The sequence below is a fragment of the Cricetulus griseus genome, chromosome 4, assembly GCF_003668045.3.
Source record: "Cricetulus griseus strain 17A/GY chromosome 4, alternate assembly CriGri-PICRH-1.0, whole genome shotgun sequence".
In the NCBI taxonomy this organism is placed as follows: Eukaryota; Metazoa; Chordata; class Mammalia; order Rodentia; family Cricetidae; genus Cricetulus; species Cricetulus griseus.
In genome coordinates, this window is record NC_048597.1 from 194812916 (window position 1) to 194827972 (window position 15057).

At 38.2% G+C, this 15057-nt stretch overlaps 1 non-coding gene across 47 annotated transcripts in view; it reads left to right on the forward strand.

The window, feature by feature from the left end:
* Positions 1-15057, forward strand: part of LOC103161076 — a 389511-nt gene that overhangs the window by 199281 nt on the left and 175173 nt on the right. For 30 of the 47 annotated variants that reach the window (XR_004769660.1, XR_004769666.1, XR_004769665.1 and 27 more), the window contains one exon: positions 4677-7528. The exons of 6 other annotated variants lie outside the window; for them this stretch is intronic. This is a non-coding gene — a transcript (uncharacterized LOC103161076). Of the gene's footprint in view, positions 1-909; positions 1026-2636; positions 2777-4462; positions 4564-4676; positions 7529-15057 lie in introns of those variants that run through there. 11 more of the 47 variants (XR_004769677.1, XR_004769659.1, XR_004769667.1 and 8 more) reach the window with 10 other exon arrangements.

Consider the following 15057-nt stretch of genomic DNA (forward strand, 5'->3'; position numbering starts at 1 on the left):
TGTAATTCTGGAATCTGAGATATACAAGATACACTTTCTGTAAGCTGAGAATGAAAGTGTGGGTGGTAGGATTCTGTCTCTAGTTTAATCTTGATTATGAAGATCTAATGGTATAGTCCCCATTGGGATCACACCCTCAGTTAAGATTAATGTAGTCCCAATGGGACACCTAGTTAATTCTCACAAGGGTTTGTTCAAAGGGCTGAGGTTGGCCCCACCTAGCTCTTTGAGAATCTGTGTCATACCCTTTGGAATTTCAGTTTCCAAAATACTTTCCTAAATAAAGTTCTTTATAGCTTTGTCTATCTGTGGAATTTACTTCTAACACAGGATGGATCTGATTGTCTGTATCTTACCAACTTAAATATTAATCTCTCAGAAAATAGTTTTGCCAACCATCTGGGTATCCTTTAGTCTATCAATTTGACATATAATATTAAGCCTCAAAATATTCTCTTGATCATGTGAAATGCAGTGTACCACCTCCAGTCTCCAAATAAAGATAAAAGTTACGATTCTGCCTCACATATGAAACAAAGAACTCATACAGAACTGAAAACACACCAGCATGTTTGCCAGAGGAGGAGGAGAAGTCAAATAACATTTGCTGTTCTGGTATCCTGTAACTTAAATGTTTTAATGGAAATTAATACTTAGATGCTTATGTAAGGTAAATACAGCTTGTGTTACATAACACGAGAAAGGAGATAAACCTGGCATTTTTTTTACAATAAACTTGTATATACATATACATACTTAACTAAATAGAGAAGTGATACATTTAGCAATGATCTTGCTCAATTCTGCAACTAGTCATGTGGTGATAACTTTCGTGTATAGTTTTATATATTTTGTATTCCTCTTGTCTTCAGTGAATACCTCACATGGTCATGATTCTCTTGTTCCTAGTAGAGCGATCCAAAGTTTTGACAGCCCATCTTAATCACAAGACATGGAGTTGCTAAGAGACACTTGCCATATGGACATTCCATATTCCTGGCTTCCTCTTCTTTGCTTTCATTGAGGTATACTTCAATCTCCCCTTGGTAGTTAGAATGAGATGTTATTCTGTATATTTTTCTTTTATTGTTTGGTGAATAAAACACTGAATGGGCAGGCAGGAAGATAGGAGAGGAGGAGAATTCTGGGAAAGGTAGGTGGAGTGAGCCTGCTGAACAGAGTGAGGATGCTGGAGGAGAAACACCATGCCAGGCATTACCAGGTAAGCCACAGCCTTGTAACAATACATAGATTGATAGAAATGGGTTAGTAATTAAGACAGAGCTAGACAATAAGAAGCCCTAACTAATGGCCAACAGTTTTGTAACTAATATAACATCTGTGTGTTCATTTGAGGCTCAAGGACCGTGGGACCAGCAGGGACAGAAAACTACTATAACACTCAATACCATCATTCCCTAGATGGTGTTCTGCCTCAAAGTAGATGTAGCTTTAACTTCCAGTTCAGTAGACTCATTGTGCTTCTAGAAAGAGCTTTCCTCTATCAAGATCCTAACAGAGCAGAGCATGGGCTTGTGAGAACAATAGACAAGTTTGCTTTGGATTCCTCTAGGTGTTGCTGAGTGGTGCTACTCTCATTTCCACTTGATTCCCATGTCTTTGTATCTTACCTGTTGGAGAAATGGTGCTATGTAGTGTATGTTGGAATCATAATATACACAACATAGGGACAGTCTTTGTAGAAATTTACAGTAGGTGTATAAAGTAATTCTACTCAGGTGGCCCTATGCAACTAATCTTCAACAAGCTATTTCATTGGTCTATCAGCCCTTTTGGTTTGGGATTTTAGGGAACAAAATAAGAAAAGTGAATCCTTTGAACACGTGACTATTGTCCTATTCCCTGAGTTCCTTGATCAGAGGCACAGCTGTATGGAATATGATACTGGTGTAAGTTAATGGCTGGAAATTTTGGTGGAAGCAGTACATATAAGGCAGGAAAGTCTAAATCCATATGTCTACTCAGTAAGAATTTTTCCTCTCTGTGATGGCAGCTGTCTGATGCAATCAACCTACCACCAAGTAGTTGGCTCATCTCCCTTGGGATAATGCCACATTGCAGCTTCAGCATTGATTACTGTTACTGGAATATTGGACAGTTAGTTGTAGCTATTTCAAGTGTGTGCTGCTGAAACCAGGCTTAGCCTCTGCCCTGTCATCTTGGCTGTGGTGATATCTTGTTTATATAAATAAAGTGTGTCTGAAGATGAGAGGGTGGAGTTTGCTGCTAGCTAACCATAGAGGCCAGGCAATGGTTGTATACACCTTTAATCCAAGCACTAGGGAGGTGGAGTCAGGAAGTGAGATGGCTGGGTGGAGAAAGGAATAGAGGCAGGAGGAAACAGCAACTCCATCTCTTTTCAGCAGTGAAATTGGCAAGGCAAGGTGTGGCTGTGGCTTGTTCCTTCAACTCTCTGATCTTTCAGCTTTTGCCCTGTATCTGACTCTGGGCTTTTATTATTAAGACCTAAGAACTCTTGTTATACATAGTTATACTAGTTATAATATTTTTATGTAAGACTTTTTTTCATTTTATATACCAACCCCAGTTCCCCTCCCTCCCCTTCTCTTGCCTCCCTGTCTTTCCCTTCCCACCCAACCATCTATTCCTCATAGGGGGTAAGGCATTCATTGGGGAGTCAACAAAGTCTGGCATACCAAGCTGAGGCAGAATTCATCTGTTGGGGGGTCCCTGTCAGAAGCACCAAGACCTATCCCAGTGGCATGAACTGACTTTTTGAAGTCCATTCCCTATGGTAGGATACCTTGCTGGTTATAATCTTATTGAGTAATAATAGCATCCTGGGCACGGGGCTGACTCCTGTACATAGAACAAATTACCCATCCACTTGATTATTCATATCCTTCTCTGTTGTATAGATCTTTTGGTAAAATATCACATGACATGCCTATTCACATTTTTATTATTGCTATAAAGGACTCTCTTGGTATACTTCATGCAATATGGTTGTTACCAACTTTGCAATTATATATTGTTCAAATTAAAGGCAAAACCAAGCACATTGGCCAAAGTTTTGCTTCTTCCTTATACACCTCTCTCATGATGGGATAAAAGGTGTGAGCTCTGTTACTCTTTTAGACTGATTCACTCTTGTGTAGCAAGAGTGGTTTAGGAGTCACAGGGATCCATCTGCCTCTGTCTCCTGAGTCCTGAGATTAAAGATGTGTACCACCACTGCCTGGCATCTATGGCTAGCTAGTGTGACTAGCTTTGCATTCTGATCCCCAAACAAACTTTATTAAAACATAAACAATATATAACCATATTTGACATTTTCTTTGACTGAGTGATTTGAGTCCTATACCTTGGCTTTGAGACCTGATATTCTCTCTTTTATGTGATCCAATCTGTTCATGAGTCTTTCCTCTGAGTTTTTTTAAATTAAATTACTGATTCTTTTTTGCATTTTGGGTTTCATTTTATTTGACTTTTTCTTCCAACATTCTCTCCTTATTAAATACCTTATTAATACCTTAAATTATTTTTTTAATATTTCATTTAACTGTTCATGTTCTTGTGCTCATCCTTCTGGCATTTGTTCAAATCCTCTTTGGACTTCTTGATCATGTTTATTATTGCTATTTTGAAACTATTGTCTTGTCCATCAAAGTCTCCCTTTATTCAGGGAACATTACTATGGAGGTACGACTTTTTTTGTATAGATCTATTGTCTTGGTTATTCCTGTTTGAACTTTTGCCATATAACCTAGGCATCTGGAGTTAGGTTATTGATAGTGTTTTCAGATATGGAGCCTCTCATTTATTTTTAGTAGGTTGTTTCCTTAGAGTACAATTTTAAGACTTCTTTGCACACTTTGGATGCAAATATTTTTATCATTTATTTTTATTTTGGATTAGTATGCAAAGTCATAGGTTTCATTAAAATCATCTTCAAACAACCCTTGTATTTGCAAATCCTTCTCTCTCTGTTTTCGCTGTTGCCTTACACCCCTTTGTAACCTTCTACTTCCAGTAGCCTCTTATCAGCGTTCATTAGGCACTACTCCTCCTTCCTCCTAACCACTCTTCCCATTGTCATAGCCTCCTTTTAGTTCACAAACTATAGTCACTTTTATACTCTCTAAGAAGTACATAGAGACATTAAAAGTTAAGATTTGTATGAAAGAGAACACATGATTTTCCTTTTTTTGTTTACTTAGGGGTCTGTATCACCTCACTTAGTACAAACCCTTTACCACATGTGAGGAGTTTCCACTCAAGCTTGCTCTTCCACAGAATACTTTAAATTTTAATAAAGCTAAAGCATCACTTCTGTGTATCATAATTTGACATTCCTTCACTTTTTGGGTGATCATTATTTTGATAATTTATTCCAAAGATGTGACAGGCAATGCTACATTCTTTTTGTCTCTTCTGATACACGTTTGCCTCCTGAATGTCACTATCTTTATTCATACAGAAAGAAGGGAGAAAGTTCGTCTATGCTTTTCAGTATCTGTTGATAATTTTGTGGCTGCTGAAGACATGTTTCCTGATAGTTTTAGTAACAGAACAAATAATGTAGGTTGATTTGATAATATACATTTCCTATTGCCTGATAGGGTGCAAGTCTGGTGCTTGATTCCAAATGTTTTTCTCTTTTATCCACATGGTTTCTTATCGTGCATCCTTAGAGTCTAATCCATGCCTGTCAAGTTCATGTCAGCCTGCTGCCAGCCACACCATGTTGATTCCAGCAGACCACTTTGGCACAGCTCCTGAACAGGCTTCCAGCATCTAGTTTCCTTACCTCCTCTCACCACCTTATGATCCTTCCCTGTGGGAACGGCCATTTCGTATATGAGTCACTTGGTAAAGTGTGATAAAGTTGTGAAGGAATGCTTAGAGCCTCTTAACATAGACCACGTATTGGCAATGAGAAGGAATTCAGAAAGCATTCTTCATATTTGTGAATGCAGGAGGTCTGGAATGGACCAGGATACCTGCCATTCGAACCGGAAAGCATTTGGTGACTCCAGTATGGATGATGAAGCCTATTGATGAAGCAGCATCTTAGACCAGCCCATGATAATTCAGTAGACCTGAAATCATCCAATTGCATCTTTTAGAGCATTGCTTCATTGCTGTTTGAGATAATGGATTGGGTAACTGTAGGAATTTCTTTAATTCTTTTGTGAATAACTATTGGTTTAAAAGAAATTTTACAATTATTCTAATAGTATGAAGTTAATGAAAAAATATTGAGTTCTAGCTACTGTATCAATCCTTGGAGACCCTGTAACAATGGCCATCACTTGGAAGCTTGACTCAATAATTTTATTTCTGGGATAAATTACAATGATTTATACTTTCCATGGCAAGCAAAGATCTGTTTTTAATAAACTACATTTAAACATGTGGTTTAATAATAATGAAATGAGTAACTGACAATGATGTACATTCTTTCTGTTGTATTTACTAAATTTTCATAAACATATTTATATGAATAAAAGCAACCTCACTAAGGATTATTAAATACTATGACAACATCTTAGCATTTGGAAGTCCTAGTTACAGATTATTTATTTTATTATGTAAGTTTTAATGATAACAAAATGATGATGGTGTTATCAGACATTGTTATCTGATTAAGTTAAAACAGATATTATGAAGAAAATAAAGTAACAGTGCTTTCCTTAACATTATATTCATAAAATTACATATTTTAACAATGTCTTACAAAGTCAATTGTACTTTTATACATGAAAGCTTTGAAATCATATTTTATATAACTGTGTACATTGGGTTCATGGTCTTATATATAGCTGTGAAGAAATTATTACTTAAATATTTCACATTGGAACTTCAGAAAACAATTTTAATATGAAACATGAATTTTTGTATCCAAAATGCATAGAATTTTTAGATCAGATACAAATACACAACATTTTAGAGGTAACATTCCAGTGCAACTTCCTTCTACTGATTTAGGAAAGAAGGCTTCCTACATAGGCCCATGACTTGACCAAGGTCTTATTAGTGACTTCCGTGCTAGGACAGCAATCTGGTCTCCATGTCTTTATTCATATTTCTGTATGCTTTCCACAAGGCCATGTGTATTACATATGGCACCCAGATTTGGTGGTTTGGAGTGAGAACAAGGGTGTTTCCTCCTCTCAGATTGTATATATAAGCATGGAGTACTGGCAGGAGAGCATACACATAGCTAAACACCCCTGTAAGTGCTTGTAATGATTAATTATGGTGCTTGGGTATGTAGTACTGCAGAGGACTAAAATGTATTACAGGTTTGTTTCTGTTAGTTGTGCAGTTGTCTTACAGACCCTTCTGTACATTTTGATTCCTTCTTAGAGGAGTGAAGAAGCTGCATTATGCAAGCAGATGATCACATTTTGATTTTTCTATTATCTGTTTTGATCTATGGAAGGTTGTTTAACTGCTATGTAGAATATAATAATTAATTTTTTCCTTTATAGTAGGTCATTAGGGCTATTCGTGGATAATTCAATTCTTGGTGTTTATTACCACTTGATCAATGCTGATGTGATGATATTGATAACATTAATAATGACACACCCCACTTTGCCATTTTCCATCCTCCTATTGGTCAGCTGTCCTTTTGCTGGTATTTTATCAGCTTGAATTTTCCTATGGCTTGTCTCCAGGCGTCACTGTCACAACTTTTGTTTCTTTTCCAGGTGAACTCATGCAATCCCACGGATTTTTATTTCTGTGTATATTTCAATAACTTTCAAGAGCTAGCAGATTTTTCACCCCAGGCTTTGAATCTTGATCCTTATTTATAAATAGAATGATAGAGTTTTGGTTAAATCTACCTTTAGTGGCAGCGACAGAGCTGGTGCCAGAGGGAACAGAATTCCTGCTAGGCTGTGGCTTGAGAGGCCGGGCCATTGCCACAGAACCAGGCAGACAATGACAAGTTTCACTTGCTGGCTGAAATAGAAGTAGGTTAAGGCACAGCCACTGTGACAAAGATAAAACAGCACTCTCCCACTAAAGGTCTAAAATAACACGGAAGCATTTCCTGGTAACCAGGTGATGAGGGCAAAGAAGATTTTTTTAGATAAGACTGAGAGAAGAGCTCAGACATCTCTCAGGGTCTGCAGTGAGATCACCTCTCAGTGGAGAGCAGAAACCTGAGGATGTTGTCATGTTGCCAGATGAGAGGTCTTGTAGATTTGTTCAAGGAATAATGCAATCCTTTCCAAATTGATCCCAGGAAACTGAGCTTGGCAAGGGTTGGGGCAGGGATCTGGTATAGATGAGGGGAGCTGAAGAATATGGAATCTATTTGCTTCAGAGAGCAGCATCAATCTGGAGTTATTAAAAGATCTTGGAAGGTATAAAATCTTAGATTAGTCATCATCCATTTGTATACAATCTATGTATGAGTAGCAAATGTTCTGTTTAAATTTTCAGCAGTCTTTCTTATGTAAAGAAATAGCTTTCACTATTAAATAGTGAACATTATGGAAAGAAAATACATATTTCCATTAATAATATACATTCTTGCAGGTGTTATTCTAGATAATCTTCACATATGCCCCTGTATTCACAAACTTCAAATGCTGGAAGCCAGCTCATAAACCCCCAACCAACTTCTAAAATAGATATAATTGAGAAGGTGAGAACAGAATTGTCAAAACAATTTTCTCTGTGTGCAAATTATAAAATATATCATTTAAACAAAGAGTGCTCTTGACTTGGATTTAAAACACTTGTTGTTTCTGCCATGCACCAGTGAGGTATCTGAAACAGGTGATGAAATATTAAATCAAGTGGAAGTTCTAATTAGACTGATGAGATGATGGGAAGGTGTGATGGGAATATACTGTGTATGTTTATCTTATTGATTGTTAAATAAAATACTGTTTGGCCAATGAGACAACAAGTTAGACGGGACTAGGAGTCAAAGAGGGTTCTGGGAAATGTAGTAGAGAAGTGGTGATCCAGGCAGGAAGTGACATAGCAAGGAGACTCATATTTAAGCGAAGGAGAAACAGGAAGGGTCCTTTTTTTCCCTTGCTCCTCCAGCGGCACAATGTGATCCACCAGCAAGGAGGGTCGCCAATAAGGCGTCTGATAAGACAAGTCTTATAAAATATATAGGTTTATGATAGTTAAGACTGAGCTAATAGGTGAGAATCCTAGTCATTGGCCAAGGAGCATTGTACCTAATACAAGTTTCTGTGTATTCATTTGGGCTTAACTTGGGCAGGCGGCTGGTGTAAAGCTCACACGTGGGGGTGAGGCTCAGGCGGCTTTTGGTGGAAAGATTTATCGTAACAAAGGTGAGCCATTTAACAACAACAAAGGTCCACAAACAGAAACAATCCAAATTACATAAAAATAATTTTGGCTTCCCTAATTGATTAACCCCGAGAGTAAATCCAAGGCCTTCTTCCCTGGTATTAGGCATTATGAGTGGGGCAGAAGCTCTCTTGCCAATCCTTAATGCTATTGTCTCTGAGTACCCTTCTCTTTCAGCAAGATGACCTCCTGCATGCTTGGAAGCTATACTCCATATGATCAGAACAGAGGCTGTCCCTCTCTGTAGGGCATGCAAGAGAACCCCTTCTTTGTGAGGTGCCTCTTTTTCACTAGTTATGATTTGGTTGCATACATATTCTTAAAGCAGTTGCTTTGGCTAAAGACAAAGCAATGGGATGAACTATAATAGTGGTTCACAACCTGTGGGTAGGGACCCACCCGGGGGTCACATTTCAGATATCCTGCATATCAAATATTTAAATTATGACTCATAATAGTATCAAAATTATCATTACATAGGAGCAATGAAATGATTTTATTGTTGGAGGTCACATACCATGAAGAACTGTTTTAGAAGGTTTCAGCATTAGGAAAGTTGAGAACCACTGGGCTATAACTTTCCTTGAAGGGACAATAATAGCACTTTTGCCAAATATACAGTGAGGGAGACATACTTCAGGAACAAGGAGATGATTGTCTGCAAGTCCTGTGGAAAGGGCATTCTAATTGGATAGAATTTCACTGAGAGGTATAGCGTTTGGGACTGGGATAGCTTTTGAGTGGCTTCCTTAAAGCAGCTGTATTAATTTTTTTATATTTGTGAGTTAACTAGAATAAAACCATTTTGCTTGAATAAATCATAAAGAGCTCTTAACTTAATTAGAATAAGAGAAATTTTATCCTGTAGCTAAATGAGTGACACAGAAACATCAATTCAAGCTGATGTTCCAAATAACATGTTCCAATATGGCAATAGTTTAAACAAGTTTTTATAGTTATAGAACAAAAAAGTCATTAATCTAGTCACTTTTCAAATATATGGGTAGAGACATGCGGAAAGTGAGTCACAGCAAAGTGTCTCTGCTATCATTTTCATATGCCTTCTAATGACATTCTTATACTTGGGGGTTGTTGAAAGTTAACAGCCTGTTAAGTTATTACATCCCAAATATTTTCACATGATAGTGTATAGTGTGTTGATCAAACATGGAGGTGGGCAGTGGATGGCTCTTAAACAGGGCTACAGATGGCCCAAGAAAAGTTACCTCTGAATTGGAAACATTCCAACTATCACAGACATGAAGTTTAAGAAAATCAATCAACTTTGTAGAATCTTTAACATTGATGGAATCTTTTTTTTTTTTCTCTAGGCATTTTCATTCACACTAGGAAAGGGGGTCATGAGTGATGACTGTAACTGTAATATGGACTATGCCAGAAGTAACTTCATCCATTAATGTACTCACACATTAACATTTTCTGTGCTAATGTACTCATGCAGCAACAATTTGTCAACTCCATAGTGTATCAGGCACTAGTGCTTCAATGAGCTCATGCTTTTATGCCGGGAACTAGTAATTAAAATGTCATCTGTTAGCTATTCTAATAGGTGTTACTATAGGAGCCATTTGGAAGAAATTCCGAGTTAGGAAATACTGTGAAGAGTCACCAAGGAATATTTTCTTGAAAAAGAGCACTAGAATTGAGTTAAGGCCCCACAAGAATTAGCCAAATGAATTAAGGTATTTCAGATAGAGCTTGTCTATCCAAAGTCATTTAGGTAATACACAGTGTTACTCACCTGAAAGCAGTGTTTTATGGAAATATTTATTCAAGGGACTTTGGGATTTTGCAAACTACTATTATAAATGTAAGCATGAAACTAGGTGAATTTATAGTTGGTTCAAATTATGAACTGTGAATTGCATCGTGAATATCAACTGTCTTTACCTCTTACTGGTTGTGAGTTTGAGCCCAGGCACCTAGCAGAGAGAGTTGGTGGAGTGGGGGAGAGGGTGTGATGTGATGGAATGGAATGTGCTCATGTGGACAAGAGAGTCAGATCCTAACAAATCATTTTAAAAGCAGCCTACCCCTGATTTGCTTCCAGTGTTCCCAGATGAAGTCATTTACCATTTGTGTCTCAACAAGGAAGAGAAAATACACTGTGTGGGAGACCAAAGAAGTGTTTTGTAGAGAAACAAGGTGACCATTCAACCCAAAAGAGTCTTTTACTTTTTTACCAAATATAATCTACTTGTCTATAAATTAGAGTCAAAGAGAAGAAAGAAAACCTTAGAAATCTTCAAAGGAAAAGTCACTTCCTTGTTTGCCATGGGGACACTTCAAGGTTTGGAACACCCTTGGGCAGGGCTTAACCGTAAATTGCTTTCCTTCCTCTTGTTGTCATTGGAACTATTAGTTAAGAAGTCTGGGATAACAGGCCTTGCCTAAACATCGTGTAGACAAGCGCATTTGTGGTTAAGAAACTAAATATAAAGGAAAGATAGATGGTGTTCTCTGGGAAAATCTTGTCTCTACAGTCAAACCCTATATTAGGGACTGCTGGCTATAAGAGTCCTTTCTGAGTTAGATGGCATTGTGTCTAGCCATTGTTTGACCTGACTCTGAGAAGCACAGCTGGAAATATATGAAACACCTTTGTAGAAAACAAACAAACAAACCATTTTTAGTCTTGCATTGATAAGGTGGCCAAAACCCACATTCAGGCTCCCCATTATATTTTATTACCTTTCAGAGTGCCTTTCATTCTCTTATGTTTCAATTCTGTCTTAAAATTTCTTTAGAGGCTGAGAAGATTTCTGAGTGGTTAAGAGCGCTTGTTACTTTTCCAGAGAGCGAGTTCTCAGCACCCATGATGAGCATCTCACAGCCATCTGTAACTCTAGCTCTATCCGATTGCATGCTGTCTCCAGCCTTCACAAGCAGTCATAAATGTGGCATGTGAACATCATGCGTGCACACACACACACACACACACACACACACACACACACACACACACACACACACTAAATATAATAAAATAGTCTTTTAGAAAAGCAAGCTCTGCTTTATAAAATTTTTGATAGCAATTTCAATTGTATGCTTTCTATTGAAATCACAATATTTATTCATCATAAAACAAAATGAAATTTATAATGATCAAATCTATAATGATGCTCTCTACTGAAAATTAGGACTCACTTCTTTATATAGATTATGTTTTTCCTTTAGTGGAATTAGCTGAGTGAAGAGAGTAGATGCGTATTTGAGATTCAAAGAGAAAAAAGAAGAGAAGTCATAATATTTGCCCCAAATCAGCAATAATTACCATGAAGTTACTTGAATGATATTCTAACTGATATCATAGACAGCTTCTCATGTAGCCAAGGATAACTTTGAACTTTGAATCCTTCTGCCACTATCTCTCCAATTCTGGGAACACAGGCATGTGCTATCACACCTGATTTATACAGTGCTGAGCCTTGAACTCAGGGCTTCCTGAATATACAATCTTGTGCCAAGAGATAGTGGGAACTTAGTAAATTGAAATCACATTAATGTAGGAAGACTGAGACAAGTAGTGAAATTACCATTTCTGTATTTCTGTGTTTATATACACACATGTTAAATGCAAAATGATTTGCCAAGGTAAGTTTTGGCATCAGACATATTTATTACCATGTTTCTGATCCACGGTCTCACTATATAGCCCTGCCTGGCCTAGAGCTCAATATTTAGAGTAGGCTGCCTCTGACCATTGATTATTGGGATTAAAGGCTTGAGCAACTATTCCTGCCTCTTTATGATGTTTTAAAATGTGATATTAAGCTTGATTCTTAAACCTCTAATTTCATTTTTTCTTATCTGTACAAGGAGGAAAATTCTTATATCACAAACATACTTTTAGAAACTAAAAGACTAACAACTGACAAGATATAGTGAATGCCAACTTGCAATTTGAACTCTAAAGCAATCAGATCCAGGACTGATGAGATGGCTTAGAACATAAAGACACCTGCTTCCAAGGCTAATGATCTGGGTTTCATCTTCAGAACCCACACAGTGGGAGGAGAAAACCAACTTTCTCAAATTGTCTTCTGACATGTACATTATGGTACACACACACACACACACACAGACACACACACACACACACACACACACACACACACACACACACTACACAAATGAATAGCTCGTAAACAATGCAACAGAAATATAAAATCAGTTCCTTGTAGTGATAAAGAATCCAAATGCAGCTATAATTTATTTACCTTCAAGGCAATTTAATTCAATGCTTTTTTTGAGTATTTTATAAGACACTCTTTCGGCTTGCAGGAAGTCACCATTAGCAAGCAAAATGACTATCTTCTACAAGAGAAACTATCAATAAAGATAACAGGATTATATACTGACAATTTTGAGAAGATAAATCTTGGCAAATTATATGAAATAAGCCTCAAGAGAGTCAGAGATGCAGATGTAGGTGCTGAGAAGAAGGGAACAGCTGTAGGTCACAACACTGCTCTATTCTTTTAGAGATTCCAAGGTGACCCCAGCCTAGTAGCATATGGCTGATGTTCTGTGTGTGCTAAGCTGTGATAAGGTTTGTGGCCTTGCCCTCAATGGAACACATCCTAGGAGATACTTGCTTCTTCATGTTGCACTGGGCCTGAAGATTTGCAAGAGTTCATCTGTGTGTCAGGGTAAAGTCATATACATGCTTGTGCTCTGACTGTGAAAGGTGTTGGAAAAACGAGTTTCTTGCATGATCTCAGAACATGGGAAATTCTCCAAACAGAAGAACTGGAAAAAGCACTATTGAACTTAAAAGCAAGAAGAATGTTCAACAAACTTTCCTCTCAGTAGGCCAATATCAACATTCTCTTCTCTCTTCTTAAAATTAAAAATCAGAACTATGATGAATTACATATAATAGAAAATTTACTATGTGAAAAATTTTAAGCATATGATTCATAAGTAAGTATAGCTACATTTTTGTGCAATATTTAGACATGTTTAAGATGATCCTGCTCATTATTTTGTGTGCTCCACTACTGATAGCAGTTTTGCTTTACCCATGGTTATTCTATTCTTTTGGCTCCAATTGACTTAAACAAATCCCAACCAGCCAACTAACAAGCCTTAAAGGGTTAGAGAAGGGCCAATCTAGATGCTCTTACGGCGTTACCACCCTTTCTCTTTTTTTCTTCCCTTTATCTCTGATTTTCCTTTGCCAGCATCCATGTGGCTTAGTTTATTATTAAGGCAAACTTCTCCAACTTCACATTTTTCTGGAAGATCACCAGTCTCACATCATCCTAATACTGATCTCCAGCAATGAGCACTTGTCTCTGTTAACAAACCTAAGAAAATGCTTCTGTGGTTGCTTAGCATGGGTTTACTGCACTGAATGACCCCCAGCCAAACTGTCTCAGATTAGGCAGCTGGATTTCACCATGTTTATTCCTGGGTGAGACAGAGCATTAGGCCAGACAGTTCTTCTGTGCTGTTTGTGTTCTGTGGCTCAAGGGAAGGTCCTAAAATAATTGCTCAGCGCACCTCCTCGCACAACCAAGAAGCTTCCATTGCATCCGCTCCACATACTTCTGTTTTGTTTTCACTAAATGAGTCCTTCTATTGTTTAAATAGAAAATGAATGTTTTCTATTTTAGATTTGCTTGTCTATCATTGTTAGCTGTTTGTGGAACTCTGGTGTCCTCAGAAGGACATTCTCATTCCTACTAAGCAGGCTGTGTCTACAGTCAGGACACAGTAACCTTAAGCAACCTTAACCAAGTATGATTGAGGTTTTTCTGTTTTAGATTTAAACATAATTATTTATTGGCTCTTTGGAAATTTCTTATCATTCATTCCAATCCTTCTCACCTCCCAGGCCGTCCATATCTGTCCCTCACCCCTGCAGTATGCCCCCCAAATTAATTAAACACAAAACAAATAAACAAAAGACTTACTTCACTCCTCCATCTTTCTATACCTCTTCATTCATCCCAGTGGCATCAGGAGCTACAGCATGAAATTCAGCATCCTTTTTGTTCACTCAGCTCTACCTCCAAAATTCTCCTTGCAATGACTCATTGGTCTGCTTCAAGGCCTCTGGTTTCTGGTACACCATCATCACTGGGATCTCGTTGGAACTCCTTTCCGATATCTCATAGATGCCCCGAGTCATGGAGATCCTGCAGTTATTGTTCAGTAGGACCAGTCCCTTTGTCACTCCAGCATGTCATAGATGAAGCAACTACTTAGGATGGGCCAAACCAAGGCCCAGCATTTGGGTCTGGGTGGTAGATGAGCTGATCGGTCTGGGCCATTGAGACCAACTCTTCAGGGAGAGACAAAGCCATCTCTTTTAGGCCCATGTCATTCAGCTCTCCCACGCCTGTGTTGAGGGGTGGGGCCATCTCTTTCATTGTGGGGGCAGCTCCAGCTCTCCTGCTGCAGTATCCAGTGAGGGGTAGACCAGCTTTCCCAAGGTCAGTGAGTGACAGGACTGACTCAGTACAGCCCTCAGATTTCAACATGCATAATTGTGGTAACACAAGCCATGCACATCAGGCCTGAGCCTGGCTGATGCTGGGTCAAGGACCTAGACATGGCCTTTTGCAGTAGCCCTGGCCCAGACAGCACCATGGCCCCAACTACAGAGATGGCCCTTGTATACAAACATGCCCATAGGATGCAGCCTAGACCCTGGGCATCTCTGTGACCTTGGGTGGCACCAAGGGCCATGAA